This window comes from Nuphar pumila, chromosome 15 (genome assembly GCF_984573655.1).
Source record: "Nuphar pumila chromosome 15, dmNupPumi1.hap1.1, whole genome shotgun sequence".
NCBI lineage: Eukaryota > Viridiplantae > Streptophyta > Magnoliopsida > Nymphaeales > Nymphaeaceae > Nuphar > Nuphar pumila.
Window position 1 is genome coordinate 14,583,630 of NC_143263.1, and position 17,569 is coordinate 14,601,198.

General features: G+C 37.4%; 1 protein-coding gene across 1 annotated transcript in view; it reads right to left on the bottom strand.

Moving 5' to 3' along the window:
- Positions 1-1,446: 1,446 nt before the first annotated feature.
- Positions 1,447-17,569, bottom strand: part of LOC149814594 (uncharacterized) — a 172,315-nt gene continuing 156,192 nt past the window's right edge. Inside the window, exon 23 of the transcript XR_016427977.1 lies at positions 1,447-1,503. The gene's annotated coding sequence lies outside the window, so the exon portion shown is untranslated. The remainder of the gene's footprint in view (positions 1,504-17,569) is intronic.

Sequence of the window (17,569 nt, forward strand, 5' to 3'; positions counted from 1 at the left end):
CAAACCGAAAGGTACCTTCATTTATGCATATAACTTTCATGTAAAACTTTGTTCTTCCCTTCAATCCTATATTTTGACCCATGTAAGAGATTATTGTTATTTGGCTCAAAATATATCTATTTGGAATCAAAGTTTTTGGCAAAATAACTCTTTCTTTTGTCAAGTTGTTTGAGAAAGCTTTTTGGAGGAAACAACCCACTATATGAAAATGGTTATTCTCATATTGATCATTATTGAAAAACTCCAAAAGTTTAAAATGAAAAGAGTTGCCTTAGAAGAAAACACCTTCAAAAGCATTAGATCTTGGGCTTGTCTAATAAACTTTTATTAATCATTAATTATTAATCATTTGGATTTGAACCCAAACCCGAACCCAGACTTATTCTTGGCTTATGTTTCTTTTCTCGCCACTTGTTTTGGACATTTTTTTACCTTATAAATTTCTCTCTTTAAAGGTTTTTTCAAAAAGGTTTTTATGGTTGACCAAGGTAGTCTAACGAACTTTGTGACTTTGCTGGGAGGCGACACCTATCATATTTGGATAGCCTCTACATGTAAGCATGATGAGACGTAAGTGACACATGACACCCATATTGGAACGGTGGCTGCCCATGATAGGATGTGAGTGACACGTGGCACTCATGTTGGGATGGTGATTGCTCATGCTGGGACACTAGTGGCACCCATATCGGGACAGTGGCTGCCCATAATGGGCGAGTTACCTTGCACTATTTGGTTTGGTATACTCAGTTGCCTTACAGAGAATATACAAAGACAAGTCTCTTCTTTATGCTCTCCCTTCTTTCATGTCGCTTTCCTTCTCTCTTTGATTGTGAAGTTATTCAGGGTAACTGTGTCATGGTGACTAACCTACCCAATGCCAAGAAAGGTTAGTTTTGCACGAGAGATGTAATCCTGGTTGTATCTCGAAAGCGAGCTTGTGTTCAAGCATACTATACCCGGGTTCAATCCTGGTGGGGTACACCATTGCTGCACGCCTCAAAGCTTTGGTTCCATGATCAAGACAAAGAGTAGTAAATCTCCAACACCTGTTACACTTTTTGGAAAGGATCTTGAGAGGAAATCATGACCAACCTCTTGGATTTGCGAAAATTCAGTAAGGACAGCACCTTCATGCTCAATGGAGATGATGTTATTACGTTGCCTTCTCCCTCGAACTGGAGCGTGAAAGAACGCCAAATTCGTATGTCCTTCCTTCATCCGAGGCCCTATTTTTTCTGCTACATGATCCCTTCTTCATCAAGTGCTGCTGTGAGACTCCCGAAGCTGGATTTCCTTATTGATGGCCTCAAGATCACCCGCCACCAAGGAAGATTGAGGTCGGGACTGTTGCTCTTGTGGTTGGCTCACTTTATTTTGAACCCAGCCAAGAACATCTCGATTCCAAGTGTGGAGCTTACTACAAACTTCATTAAGCTTGAATAACACTGGCTTCATGTTGCACCTCTCACTTTGATATGCCAACAAGATTCGACTATCTCCCTGCACTCATTATGTAAAAGCCAAAACTTGAGGAATATAAATGGTTTATACCCTGATAGGCAGTCTTAAACACATGAAAAATAATGGGGTTATGATCCGCCTTTCATCTGGGTAAGGTCTTAACAACGTTATTGGGACCAGTACTTGGATAACCAAGTTGGAGTAACGAAACACCTGTCCAGCTCACATTGGTCCAAGTGTAGCACCCCACCAGTCCAGCTCGCATTGGTCCAAGTGTAGCACCCCAATGCCATCTTGAATTTCCATGAGACTACCATGCCGAATAAGGTCTCTGAAACCCCAACAAGATTTGGCATTGAAATCACCAGAACACTCGGCAAATCTCATTGGCAGAGTGATTGAATTATATCACAATAGGAGGATGATCGGAGCCTGTAGTCAGTGTCAAGATAAATGCCATAGGCTGCAAAGGATTTGCTACTAATAAAAAACAAATCAAAACCATGAATATAAGAACATGATTCATAAATATGTTAAGTGAAAAAGAAACATAAAAAGTATTAAAAAATCATGTTTAATGTTGATTGAAATAAAAAAAGACAAAAAATGCTTAATTAAATATTCATGGCACTTAAGAAAGCAAATAAAAAACTTAAATTCTAAAAAAAATCAAAGATTTAGGGGTTTAATAAGTAATAACCAGAATCAAGCATTCATTAATAAAATGTTGCTTAACGATATATAAAAAACAACACAAAAAACCCAAAAATTGTAAATAAACATTTGCATCATTTGAAAAAATGCTAACCAATACCCTAATATATGAAAAGTTCATGGATTTATGTTCATTAAAAAAAATAAAATTCCTAATATTCTAATTAAAATTGAACATTCATTACATGCCAATTTAAAAACTTAACTAAACATTTATGCTATTTAAAAAATAAACTAAAAAAAACAAAAACCTTAACACGCATCATACATCATGCTAAAAAAAATCAAATAAAACCATTAAAATCAAAACATTCATGTTATTATCAGATAATTTCTAAGAAAAAGAACACAAAAAAAATTTGAACCCTTAATTAAACATTTATATCATTCAAAAAAGTTCAAATCAATACCTTACTTCTTTAAAAAACCATAAATTTAGTATAACTGAAAATAAAAAAAACCTAATTTTCTAACCAAAGGAATAGAGAGAAAGAGAACTAGCCACATTAATTTATTCCATCTGCTTTTGGATAATCCTCCTTGAAAACCAACAATCATCAAAACTTGACAAGGCACAAACATGTTAGAGTAACATGAAGCAGAAATCATCACGAGGACGCCCCTCAACCTTCCCAACACAGATGGGAGGTTGCTTAGACTAGCTGGTAGGTTTGAAGCCTACTCCATGATTAGTAGAGTCGGGCACCACTGAAGCCCACGAACGTGGTAGCGGTGAAGATGATGGTGGGCCTCTGGACCCGGGCCCCTTTTGTGCCACTGATAGCGTGTGATCAGCAACACAAATCCATTCGACCTGTGTTTTGGGTGTTCTAAGAAACACCCACACACACACACACACACACACATATATATATATATATATATATATATATATATATATATATATATATATATATATATATATATACACACTAACGGTGGGCGCCCTTCTGTCAAACAAACATCGGACGTGCTCAGAATGTCCGATTGTATTTTTTTCTGTGATTTTAGGGGCTTTAGTGGTGGTCTTGACGTGCCGAGCAAAAACAACCTTTAGCAGCGGCTAAAGGTAATTTTTTTTGTATCAGCAGCAGGTGTGCGTCCACGTTAAGCCATATATATATAGGCATTATTTAAAAGGGCCATTAGCGCCACACAAAAGTGCCAATGAAGTCCTTTACGACACTTTCAAATCACCATTAAAGGACTTTTCACACATGCGTGAGATGCACGTGCGATGGACAGCACATGCGCACTCGCCATCAATTAGCAAGAAAGTGGCAGGCAACCACCAATATATATAAGGGAATGAAAACCTACCCAATAGAAAACCCCTCAAACCTACTTAATAACAAACATTTATTGGATTTTCGGTGTCTTTTCAAAATTCTAACCTTACAGATGTGATCTATGCGTAATTTTTTTATAGAAATGAGTTTTTCGAGCATTTGATTTCGATGCATGGATATGTTTTTATAAGGTTTTAAAAACCAATGGCCTACAATTTCATAAAATTTTGAGGCTCCAAATATCATTTTTTCCATCCAAAATGCATGGTCCAAATGTTGATTTCTAGTAAATCAATCATGCTGAACACATATGTAAGGTCAGAAATTTGAAAAAACCACCAAAAATTCGATAAATGTTTGTTATTGTATAGGTTTGGAAGGTTTTCATTTCCCAAGAGTATCCAACTCTAGTAGAACCAAGAACGTGGAGCTCTCCCCCTTTTTCCGCCCGCCTTTTTGGTCTTGTCTTAGGAATGCTGGTTTTAAGAACAACCAGAGAGCAGATAGCTAATGCGTTCCACTTATTCAATAGGGTATATGGTCGGTTTGTGACCCCTGAAGGCATCCTTGGGGTGATCTTGTAGTTTTTATGGGGTGGAGACGATGGGGTCGGTCCATGGATTTTCCTTTATTTTGCCATATTTGGAACAATACAGATAGCTTAGTAATCAAGTAAAGGCTCTTTGTTGGGCACTCTCCTTTCGAGAATTCCCAACAAAGGGTTGCACTATAAAAAAATTTGTTAATTTTTTTTAGCTTACGCTTGGGGGCCTCGCTTCAGCTTAATTGATTAGGCCTTTGAGCCTAGGCTTTTTTGTTGACTGAGGGGTCTTCGCCCTGTGAACCCCACCTACTTGGCTGAGCAACTTGAGTGAAAGGCGCGTAGCCTTAGATTATGAAAAAGGAAAACCTAACTCCATACAAAGGTGGTGAGATAGAGGGAGCAGTGCCCTTCTCCCTACGTGGACTCGAATGTTGTTAGAGTTGTTGTTCCTTAACCTAAAGGTTAATGAGCAACTTGAATGAAAGGCACATAGCCTTAGATTATGAAAAAAGAAAACCTAACTCTATACACAGGTGGTGAGATAAAGGAGAAGTGCCTCGTCTCTACGCGAACTCAAATGCTGTTAGAGTTGTTGATCCTTAACTTAAAGGTTAATGAGCTACTATTGTTGTTGGTAGGGAGAAAGAAAAGATGGATTGTTAGTGAATTTGGCAATAACCAAAGATTGCTTTGGTATTACTATCCATCTTCTCTTCTATCTACGTGGATATGTATATTTATATATCCGTTCCAAGTGTCGATTATGATCTATTTTCTTTTATATATGATCCATTTATATGGTTATAGTTCGAGGAAATAAAAAATAAAATATAAAATCAAGATAAATAATAATGTAAGTCGTACACCTCATTTTCCTGGGATTGTAGTTCAATTGGTCAAAGCACCGCCCTGTCAAGGCGAAAGTTGCAGGTTCAAGCTGTGTCAGTCTTGTCCCATCTTGGGATCCTATGAATTGATTGATTCATCTCTCCACTTTCTGCGAAGAGGGGGAGACAAAGTGCATGATCTAATTTCCGATGGAAGGATCCTTATTTCACATTTTTCATTGGGCAAGGGAAGCTCAATTACTAATTAGATTGAGAACAATCTCTTTATCTCGCCCAAATTGCACACTTGATTCTCAATTTATACGTCTCAAACAAGGAAGGATGATACATATACAAAAGATCAATCAAGATCGTATCCTTCTATTCTAGGGGTGAAAAATAAAAAATAGAATGAATAATCTTTTTTTTCTCATTTTCTCTGTCTTTCAAGAAGATTAGATTATCACAAAAACTTAGCTTAGAACTTAATTTGTTTTCCAGTTCACTTCTACTGTTTGTATAAATAATGAATGGAATCCTGGTTGAACCCCATTCATATGATATTCTATAATGAATGAGGACGACGGGTTATAGAAAAGAACGAAAGAGTAGAAAAATATGAGAAATTCAAAAGGATTCTTGGTTGTGGGTCAAGAATGGAATTTTTTGATTCGGTATAGACAAAAGATCTTCCTATGTTATACTATTCAATTCTTGACGATGAATTGATTTGATAGATCAGATAATGTTATTCATGATATTATAATCCGATTCAGTATCTTCAAGATTCAATTAATCCAATCCTATTGAATTCCAAAATTATGGAGAAAGATTTATGGAATCTGTTTCAAACGTATATGACATGGTTCTTTATTTCAGCAGAGTGCAAATATATAAATTTCATCCTTTTAGATACTTTTTTAGACCCATTGTCGATGCTAAGTAGCAACCACAAATTTGTATCATTTTTTTATGATATTACGCATGGATCAGATATATCATGGTCAATTTTCCAGATTCCATTGTAGGCGATTCTTCCACAATGGAATCTGATAAGTGAGATTTCAAGTAATTATTTACAAAATCTTCTTCTGCCCAAAGATATGATTCATTGAAATAATGAATCACTCGTTCCATTGAAATGGAAACATTTGAGAACACCAAATGTTCTAAAGTTTCTCTATTCAATTATTTTCCTTTTTATTGTTGGGTATCTCGTTCGTACGCATCTTCTCTTTATCTATGTGGATATCAAATAAACAAAGTAAGATTTTGTGTAATTTGTTGTGTTGATTAGGCAACACCAGAATTTGAATTGAGGAGAAAGGATTTATAGTCTCTCGCCTTACCAACGGTGGGCGCCCTTCCATCAAACAAACATCGGACGTCCTCAGAATGTCCGATTGTATTTTTTTCTGTGATTTTAGGGGTTTTAGTGGTGGTCTTGACGTGTGGAGCAAAAACAACCTTTAGCAGCGGCTAAAGGTCATTTTTTTTGTATCAGCAACAGGTGTGCGTCCATGTTAAGCCTTATATATATAAGCATTATTTAAAAGGGCCTTTAGCGCCACACAAAAGTGCCAATGAAGTCCTTTACGACGCTTCCAAATCATCATTAAAGGACTTTTCACACATGCGTGAGAGGCACGTGCGATGGACAACACGTGCGCATTCGCCGTCAATTAGCAAGAAAGTGGCAGGCAGCTACCAATATATATAGGGGAATGAAAACCTACCCAATAGAAAACCTCTCAAACCTACCTAATAACAAACATTTATTGTATTTTCAGTGTCTTTTCAAAATTCTGAACTTACAGATGTGATCTATGCGCATTTTTTTTATAGGAACGAGTTCTTCGAGCATTTGATTTCGATGGATGGATATGTTTTTATAAGGTTTTAAAAATCAATTGTCTACAATTTCATAAAATTTTGAGGCTCCAAATATCGTTTTTTCCATCCAAAATGCATGGTCCAAATGTTGATTTCTAGTAAATCAATCATGCTGAACACATATGTAAGGTCAGAAATTTGAAAAAACCACCAAAAATTCGATAAATGTTTGTTATTGTATAGGTTTTGAAGGTTTTCTATTAGGTAGGTTTTCATTTCCCAAGAGTATCCAACTCTAGTAGAACCAAGAACGGGGAGCTCTCCCCCTTTTTCCGCCCGCCTTTTTGGTCTTGTCTTAGGAAAGCTGGTTTTAAGAACAACCAGAGAGCAGATAGCTAATGTGTTCCACTTATTCAATAGGGAATATGGTCGGTTTGTGACCCCTGGATGCTGAAGGCATCCTTGGGGTGATCTTGTAGTTTTTATGAGGTGGAAACGATGGGGTTGGTCCATAAATTTTCCTTCATTTTGCCATATTTGGAACAATACGGATAGCTTAGTAATCAAGTAAAGGCTCTTTGTTGGGCACTCTCCTTTCGAGAATTCCCAACAAAGGGTTGCACTATAAAAAAAAATTGTTAATTTTTTTTAGCTTACGCTCGAGTGACTCGCTTCAGCTTAGATGATTAGGCCTTTGGGCCTAGGCTTTTTTGTTGACTAAGGGGTCTTCCCCCTGTGAACCCCACCTACTTGGCTGAGCAACGTGAGTGAAAGGCGCGTAGCCTTAGATTATGAAAAAAGAAAACCTAACTCCATACAAAGGTGGTGAGATAGAGGGAGCAGTGCCCATGTCCCTACGTGGACTCGAATGTTGTTAGAGTTGTTGTTCCTTAACCTAAAGGTTAATGAGCAACTTGAGTGAAAGGCGCATAGCCTTAAATTATGAAAAAAGAAAACCTAACTCTATACAGAGGTGGTGAGATAAAGGAGAAGTGCCTCGTCTCTACGCGAACTCAAATGCTGTTAGAGTTGTTGATCCTTAACTTAAAGGTTAATGAGCTACTATTGTTGTTGGTAGGGAGAAAGAAAAGATGGATTGTTAGTGAAGTTGGCAATAACCAAAGATTGCTTTGGTATTACTATCCATCTTCTCTTCTATCTATGTGGATATGTATATTTATATATCCGTTCCAAGTGTCGATTATACAACAACAACGCCTTCATCCCAAACAATTGGGGTCGGCGATATGAACCAAAAGGAAAATCATTTTGGGTCCTCCACATGAATCCTTCTCCTCCAATCATTTCTATCCAATGTCATGTCCTCGGTGAGGTTCAAAGCATTCATATCCTTTCTTATCATCTCCATCCAAGTCTTCTTAGGCCTACCCCAACCTCTTTTAGCTAAACGATTTTTCCATTTCTCCATCCTTCTAACCGGAGCATCATTAGGCCTTCGCCGAATATGCCCAAACCATCGTAAACGATTCTCCCTCATCTTATTTTCAATGGATACAACGCCGACCTTCTTACATATTTCCTCGTTCCGAATCTTATCTTTTAGTGTATTTCCACACATCCATCGAAGCATACGCATCTCAGTTACACTCATTTTTTGAAAATGATGTCTCTTGGCAGCCCAACATTCCGTACCATATAGTAAAGCGGGTCTAATTGTCGTCCTATAAAACTTTCCCTTCAACCGCAATGGCATTCTACGATCGCACAACACTCCAGTTGCACTTTTCCATTTCATCCACCCAAGCTTAATCCTATGATTTACATCTCCATCAATTTCTCCATTCTTTTGAATGATAGATCTCAAATATTTGAAACAGTCATCCACCGCTATTTGTTGCTCATCAAGCTTCACTACACTCTCATCACTACTTCGTTGCTTACTAAACCCACATTCCATATATTCTATCTTACTCTTACTCAACGTAAAACCTCTTGCTTCCAAAGTCTGTCTCCATAATTCTAACTTAGCATTAACCCCAGCTCTAGACTCATCAATCAAAACAATATCATCAGCAAACAACATACACCACGACACATTTTCTTGAATTGATCTCGTAAGTTCATCTATCACTATAGCAAAAAGGAAATGACTTAATACAGATCCTTGATGTAACCCAACCGTTATAGGAAAATTGTTTGTCACCCCTCCACAAGTGCGGACATTGGTTTCTACTCCTTCATACATATCTTTAATTACACTAATGTACTTGAGAGAGATACCTTTCTTCATCATTGTCCACCAGAGAACATCCCTAAGTACTCTATCGTATGCCTTCTCCAAATCAATAAAAACCATATGCAAATCTTTGTTCCCCTTTCTATATCTCTCAATAAGTTGTCTAAGAAGATGTATAGCTTCCATAGTTGATCTTCTAGGCATAAAACCAAATTGAATCTCCGATATCATGGCAACCTTCCTCAACCTATACTCAATCACCCTCTCCCAAAGTTTCATAGTATGACTCATGAGTTTTATACCACGATAGTTCGTGCAATCTTGTATATCACCCTTATTCTTATAGAGAGGCACCAAAGTACTCTTCCGCCACTCATTAGGCATCTTATTTGTCCACCAAATTTTATTAAAAAGATTTGCCAACCATACTAAACCTTTCTCCCCCAAGCATTTCCAAGCCTCGATAGGTATACCATCCGGGCCAACTGCCTTTTTGGATTGTATTTTCTTCAAAGCCTCTGCAATTTCTTTCTTTTGAATCTTGCGCATGAAGTCACGATTCATCTCATGAAAAGGAATGGAGAAGTCTCCAAGATCCTGGGCATGCCTTCCATTAAATAGCTTATCAAAATAATCTTTCCATCTTTCCTTAATCTCCTCATCTTTAACTAAAACCCTTTGCGTTTCATCTTTGATACATCTAACCATACCCAGATCCCTCGATTTCATATCTCTCATCTTTGCAAGCCTATAAATATCCTTTTCGCCTTCCTTGGTATCTAACTTGTTATAGACCTCCTTATATACCTTATCCCTCGCGTTTCGAACTACTTTTTTAGCTTCCTTCTTTGCTACCATATACTTCTCAAAATTCTCATTATCACGACTCTTAGATTTCTATAACACTCTCTTTTAACCTTAATAGCTAATTTGACATCTTCGTTCCACCATGATATATCCTTACCTAGCGGTGCACCGCCTTTAGACTCACCCAAAACCTCCTTCGCCACCTTTCGCATGCAACCCGCTATCTTATTCCACATTGATTCTGCATCCTTCTCAAGACACCAATTAGCTTCCTTAGCTACCTGTTCTACAAACATTCCTTGTTTAGCTCCTTTCAGTGCCCACCACTTAATTCTAGGATCTATCCTATGTCAATCCCTTTTGTGGCATTTTTTAATTTTAAGATCTAAAATTAAGACTCTATGATGTGTAGCTACACTTTCTCCCGGTATAACCTTACAATCAATGCAACAACCCCTATCTCTCTTTCTGAGTAGGAAAAAATCTATCTGACTCTTATTAACCCCACTTTTAAATGTTACTAGGTGAGACTCCCTCTTCCTAAACCACGTGTTGGCTAAGATCAAATCATAGGACAAACCAAAATCTAAAATCCTTTCTCCACTTTCGTTTCTTTCTCCTATACCATAGCCTCCATGGATACTCTCAAAACCATCCCTACTAATGCCTACATATCCATTAAGGTCTCCGCCGATGAAAATCTTTTCTCCATGAGATATCCCTTGTACTACTCTGTCTAAATCTTCCCAAAATTGACGCTTTATGGAATCGTCTAAACCGACTTGAGGTGCATAAACACTAATAAAATTAATAATATCCGTACCTACTACTAATCTAATAAGTATAATCCTATCCCCCTTCCTCCAGACCTCAACTACATTATCTATAAACTCACGACTAATAACAATCCCAACTCCATTCCTATTCCTATGTATTCCTGTATACCAAATCTTATATCCCCAAGGTTGTATCACTTTTGCTTTCTCACCTACCCATTTGGTCTCTTGGAAACATAAAATATCAATCTTTCTCCTACACATAACATCTACTAACTCTACCAACTTACCGGTTAAAGACCCTATGTTCCAAGTGGCTAACCTAATTGTATGGTCTTGAACTATCTTTTTTACCCTCACCCGTCCAACAAAGTGCGGGAACCCTTGCCTATTTGACCCCACCCCCGGGTGCCGGTTTGACGCATCGCTTCTGGGCAATGTCCTAGCTACCCTTGCCCACTTATCACTGCCTCCAGGCCTATAGAGTACAAAGTGTCGCTTAGTAGGGAACGCCCCAACGAAATTCGCATATTGGTTCATATTCATAGGGCGTGACTAAGTTTTTACGCTGGCTGTCACTGGCCTACCATAACCCTCCTCAGTTATCCGGGCTTGGGACAGACAATGTATAACTAAACAATTATGCACATGATAAAAAAACACGGCCTAAAAATGTATAAAAAGCAAGTTTTTTTTTTGAAAAGAAACAACATGAAAATGCCAACAAAAGGAGAATTTGGCGAAAGTACTTAAAAATACATTGAATCGTCGCTCATCGATGAGGGCTTCCTCCGTCGCCCGTGTCGGATCTCCCAAAGCGTGAAAACCCCCTCCCTGCCGCTGAGAGATAGATAGATGTGCGGTGGGAGCTTCGTCTACCTCCGACGACCCAGGTTTCGACGAGCTTCCTGCGCGCGCGCGCACGAGAGAGAGGAGAGAGAGAGAGAGAGAGAGAGAGAGAGAGAGAGAGAGAGAGAGAGAGAGAGAGAGAGAGAGCAGTTAATCGGGTTTGAGGGTTGGGGGAAGGCACCGACGAGCTTCGTCTGCCTCCGACGACCCAGGTTCCGGTGACCCAAAGAGAGAGAGAGAGAGTATCCGGTAGTCGAAGGTTTCAGATTGCGTCCCTGCTCTGGTTCAGGCGACCCCGAAAAGAGAGAGTAACCATTAGTCGAGGGTTTTGCTTCACTGTTAGTCGGCAACCTAGGTTTCGGCGACCCAAAGAGAGAGAGAGAGAGAGTATTCAGTAGTCGAGGGTTTCAGATTGTGCCCTGCTTTGGTTCAGGCGACCCCCCTTGATTTACACCCAAAACATTGAATGAGAATCCCTAAGCCTTTCAGAAATCTACGAAATCCCCAAATCCACTATGCCTACGAATGTCGATTTACGAAAATCTCAACCCCTCCTGGTTCCACTCGTGAGAAAGGTAAGGAAAAAGTGTGGAATGGCCTCACAAGATAGTGGTTGGATGCTCGCAGTGGGGGTTGGGTTGCAGCACAAGAGGAATACGTTGAGGGAAGAAGAATGGAAAAACCCCTTTACGGGAGCCTCCTACACCGTGCCGGTCAGTGACCAAACCGCTGCCGACGCCTCACACTACGCCGAAAAACAGCTCTTCTTTGTGTTTATTTTCACTATTTGCATCCTCACTTTCGTTTCTGCTGTTGCAGAAACGCTTTCTGCTGTTGCAAAATCGAAGCCTCTTTCTCTCTCAAATGCACACACACATACACACATCCAAGTGTCGATTATGATCTATTTTTTTTATATATGATCCATTTATATGGTTATAGTTCGAGGAAATAAAATATGAAATATAAAATCAAGATAAATAATAATGTAAGTCGTACACCTCATTTTCCTGGGATTGTAGTTCAATTGGTCAAAGCACTGCCCTGTCAAGGCGAAAGTTGCGCGTTCAAGCTGTGTCAATCCTGTCCCGCCCTGGGATCCTATAAATCGATTGATTCATCTCTCCACCCTCTACGAAGAGGGGGAGACAAAGAGCAGGATCTAATTTTTGATGGAAGGATCCTTATTTTACATCTCTCATTGGGCAAGGGAAGATCAATTACTAATTAGATTGAGAACAATCTCTTTATCTCGCCCAAATTGCACACTTGATTCTCAATTTATACATCTCAAACAAAGAAGGATGATACATATACAAAAGATCAATCAAGATCCTATCCTTCTATTCTGGGGGTGAAAAATAAAAAATAAAATGAATAATCTTTTTTTTTTCTCATTTTCTCTGTCTTTCAAGAAGATTAGATTATCACAAAAAACTTAGCTTAGAACTTAATTTGTTTTCATATGAATATATGATGAAATGAAATACTGGTGGAACCCCATTCATATGATATCATTCTATAATGAATGAGGACAATGGGTTATAGAAAGGAACAAAAGAGTAGAAAAATATGAAAAATTCAAAAGGATTCTTGGTTGTGGGTCAAGAATGGAATTTTTTGATTTGGTATGGGCAAAAGATCTTCCTATGTTATACAATGAATTGATTTGATAGATCAGATATTGTTATTCATGATATTATAATCCGATTTAGTATCTTCACGATTCAATTAATCCAATCCTATTGAATTTCAAAATTATGGAGAAAGATTTATGGAATCTGTTCCAAACGTATATGACATGATTCTTTATTTCAGCAGGGTGCAAATATATAAATTTCATCCTTTTATATACTTTTTTAGACACATTATCGATACTAAGTAGCAATCACAAATTTGTATAATTTTTTTATGATATTACGCATGGATCAGATATATCATGGTCAATTTTTCAGATTCCATTGTGGGTGATTCTTCCACAATGAAATATAATAAGTGAGATTTTAAGTAATTATTTACAAAATCTTCTTCTGCCCAAAAAAATGATTCATTGAAATAATGAATCACTCGTTCCATTGAAATAGACACATTTGAGAACACCAAATGTTCTAAAGTTCCTCTATTCAATCATTTTTCTTTTTATTGTTGGGTATCTCGTTCGTACGCATCTTCTCTTTATTTATGTGGATATCAAATAAACAAAGTAGGATTTTGAGCCATTTGTTGTGTTGATTAGGCAACACCAGAATTTGAATTAAGGAGAAAGGATTTATAGTCTCCTGCATTACCACTAAGCCATGTCGACAAAAAATAAATGGGCATAAATACTCTTTTTTGGATAGGGTTATTGAATCACGAATCATTGGTTTTTATTAGATTTGCATCTTTCAACCCCGTTTTCCTTATCCATCTTTTTACCCAACTTACTCTTCATCTAGTTGAGATCATTTTCTTAGATTGATTCTATTCTATAATATCTCAAAACAATAAGACCTAGAAACTTCATTTTTTAGTGATTGCATTGAAAGAAAAAGAAAATAAAGAAGCAATTTTCACTTAGAGCCATTGAATACTTAGTTGAAACCATTAACTATTGAACGAATGCGAATTTACGAATGGTTCTTTGGATCTTCAAGTGCCTTACCTTAATGTCATAAGAAAATAAATCAAATTGATACATGACAAATCAATCTCAATCCATTTCAATTCCAATTAATTATAATAACAACTGTGTCTATGTAAAGTAAACCCCAAACAGGAAGATAACACTTATGGTGAATCATGATCCATTTGAAATAGAAATTCATGATATAGCACAAAAGAGATATATGTCCAAGTGGAACTGTGATAAAAGATGGGCTAGCTAGATACTTCATTGATAAAACTCCTCTTACGTACTGCAATCGTATTTTACTAATAACTAAAATGAAATGGTCGAAATATATCTCTCATTTCTGTGAATCATCTTTTAAACAACGGAATCATCGAGTTAAGTGCTAAAATAAAAGCCACTCAGATTTTTCTAATGTTCCTGATTAATCTGTTGTCTCTCTATTATTTATATAATATAGAACAAATTAAATCCAGAATCAATTCATTTTTCTGATTCCCAACATGATCATAATATCATAATTGATAGATAAAAGGTAGATCATAAATATAGAAATTGGATCGAATAGACCAATCTTTTTATATTCTCTAATAAGATTCAATAGGTATGGTATCAATGGTAGAATCCAATTTGTTTCCATGAATGTTTCGATCAAGTCATTTACATTTGCATATGTTGCTCGAATTGTAGTACAAAATTCTCCTTCTCCCTCCCTCCGTTCATACATTCCATATATATATATATACACACACACACACGTGTGTGTGTGTGAGGTTGGATAAAATAAAATTTCATGTGATTTAATAAACGGAATATACATTCCATCTGTCCGTACGGTTTGGTAAATAGTGAGCCAATAATGAGATTTTTTCAAAAAATGGAAAACTTAAGATGCTCCATGATGGTAGAGACGAGGGAATGTTTACAATACCTAGATTTAGTCATATCCAATTTGAGGGAGGTTCATTGATCGGGCTTGATGGAAGAACTTCATCAATTTCAAAAAAATTGAGAATGCAAATCAAGAAATTGAATTTCAGTTATTTGGGGAATCATATCAATTGGTGGAACCTTTGATAAAAGGAGATGTTGTGTATGAATCAATTACATATTCCTCTAAGTTATATGTACCTGCAGGGTTAATTTGAAGAACCGGTAGAAATATGCAAGAACAAACCATATTGCTTGGAAACATTCCTCTAATGAATTCCTCAGGAACTTCTATAGTAAATGAAATTTACAAAATTGTCATCAATCAAATATTGCAAAGTCCAAGTATTTATTATAGTACAGGATTGGATCATAACAAAATTTCTATCTATACTGGCACCATAATATCAAATTGAGGAGAAAGATCAAAATTAGAGATGGATAAAAAAGAAAGGATATGGGCCCGTGTAAGCATGAAACAAAAATTTCTATTCTAGTTCTATCATCAACTATGAGTTCAAGTCTAAGAGAAATTCTAGATAATGTTTGCTACCCTAAAATTTTCTTGGAAAACATAAGTGAAAAAGGTGGAAAAGTGTTAGGACCAAATCCGGATCCGATCCATGTGATACTTGTGTATAGTCTGGGTACATTAAGACCCGAGCCATGTATAGTCTCCTTTTATTCAGGGCTGAATACACCAGACCCGGTCCAATACTTCTATAATGTAAGTTCTAAATATACAGCTTTAGGTCACAATTTCTTTTCAGAAATCGTGACAGCCGCAATAACCTCTTTGGGTTCTTCTCTTCGTCTCTCTCTCTCCCACTCTTTTATCTCTTTCTCAATACAAGTACATGTAAAACAAAAACTTTCATGGTATCAGAGCATAGATCCACCTAAAGGCTGAAGAAGAAAAAATTCCGGCAGAGGCGACGATCAGAAATCTGAGGTTTTTCGTTCCTCTCTTACTTCCCTTCTGTTCTTCTTCATCTCTTTTCTTCTTTATCTATCCTCTTCTGTCTATTTTTCTTTGAAATCCCCTGTGTACTCACACCTCGCGTGGGTCTACTTTTGTGAATCTGTGATTCACATGAAACCTATTCACGTGAACCCAGATCGTGCATAAAAAAAAGGGTTACAGGATTTCACGTGAACCGATTCACATGAACCCATTCACGAGAGTTACTTTTATTAATTGTTTGATCTTCTTTTGCCCTACCTTTTCCATGTCTATCTCTGCATATTCGAATACTACAGTGTTTCCCATGATTTCTTACTGCTTTACTGTGCAATTTATCCTTTGATTATTCATTTCTACACTTATCAAAAAGGAGAGGTATATTTAACGTGTGAAGGTGTTTTTCACATGTTAAATATCAGTTTTCACACGTTAAATATCAGTTCCTGTATTCTCTGATTCTGACAGCCTACGACCCTCTGTTTCTCAAAAAAAAAAAGGTAAGAGGGTTGAAATTTTCGTGGATACTCTTGTTGATTCTCATTCTCAATGGATTCTTATCACTCTCAATCAAATCTTTCTTCAAGTTTTCTCAACCAGCTTGTTTCTGAAAAGTTGAATACCTTAAATTTCTTGATTTGGAAGAGACAAATTATCCCTTTCATAAGGAGTCAAGGTCTCTTAGGTCACCTGGATGGAACCACTTCAGTCCCACCAGAATTTGTCCCGAGAGAAGAAAAAGATGATCAAGGGGTGAGTTTCATTGTGTATGTCAAAAATGTTAAATTTCTCAATTGGAAAATGAAAGATCAATCAGTTGTTGCATACATCACATCAACTCTGTCTCAAGAGATCCTTGTTGCCATTCCTAAACGCTACAACTCTGAGAACGACTGGTTCAGACGTATTCGCAGGTTTCTCAAGCAAGGGTGGTTTTTATAAAAAAGGAATTTTAGTTGCTAAGAAAAGATTTCATGACCATCATGAAATATTTGAACAAGATAAAGATCATCAGAGATCAGCTTGCAGTTATAGGGTGTGCCGTTAGTGACAATGACATGGTGCAACAAACTCTGAGTGAATTGGGATCTGACTACAATATGATAGTCACTTTACTACTGTGCCTTCCTGTTCTTCCTACCTTCGATGAGCTACGAGCCAAATTGATCCAGTATGAAATGACTCTGAAGGGATTCTCTGAAGAAACTCACAATCATCCAAATACTCAACAAGTTTTGGCCACAAGAGTGACTTATGCTAGAGGATAGGGACGAGGAAGACAAGGGCGAAGTGGACACGGAGGGTGTGGTCTGCTTCCCACTCCAAACATGTTAGCTCATGCGCAGGGACCAAGATCCATCCCTACTTGCTTTCTTTGTAACAAAAAGTGGCATATCAAGGCGAATTGTTGGCATAATCTAGAGAATAAAGGAAAGGGTCCACAGACAGAAACCAAAAGTTCACAAATACCAGAGACAGTGAAGATTAAAGATTTGCTGATATCTGCCTTGTCAGAGTTAAAATTGAAGCAAAGTGATGAAGGCACATGGTTTGTCGACTCAGGGGCAACAACTCATGTGACCGACGATGCAGGTAAAATTTCTAACCCTATTCCTTATTTTGGAAAAAGTAAGATTGTCACTGGAGATGGATCCTACCATCCTGTTTCTCATGTTGGAAAAACTGTCATTCCCATGTCACATTCCACTCTTACTCTTTCTGACGTTCTTCATGCTCCTGACATTAAGAAAAATATTGTCTCCGTCT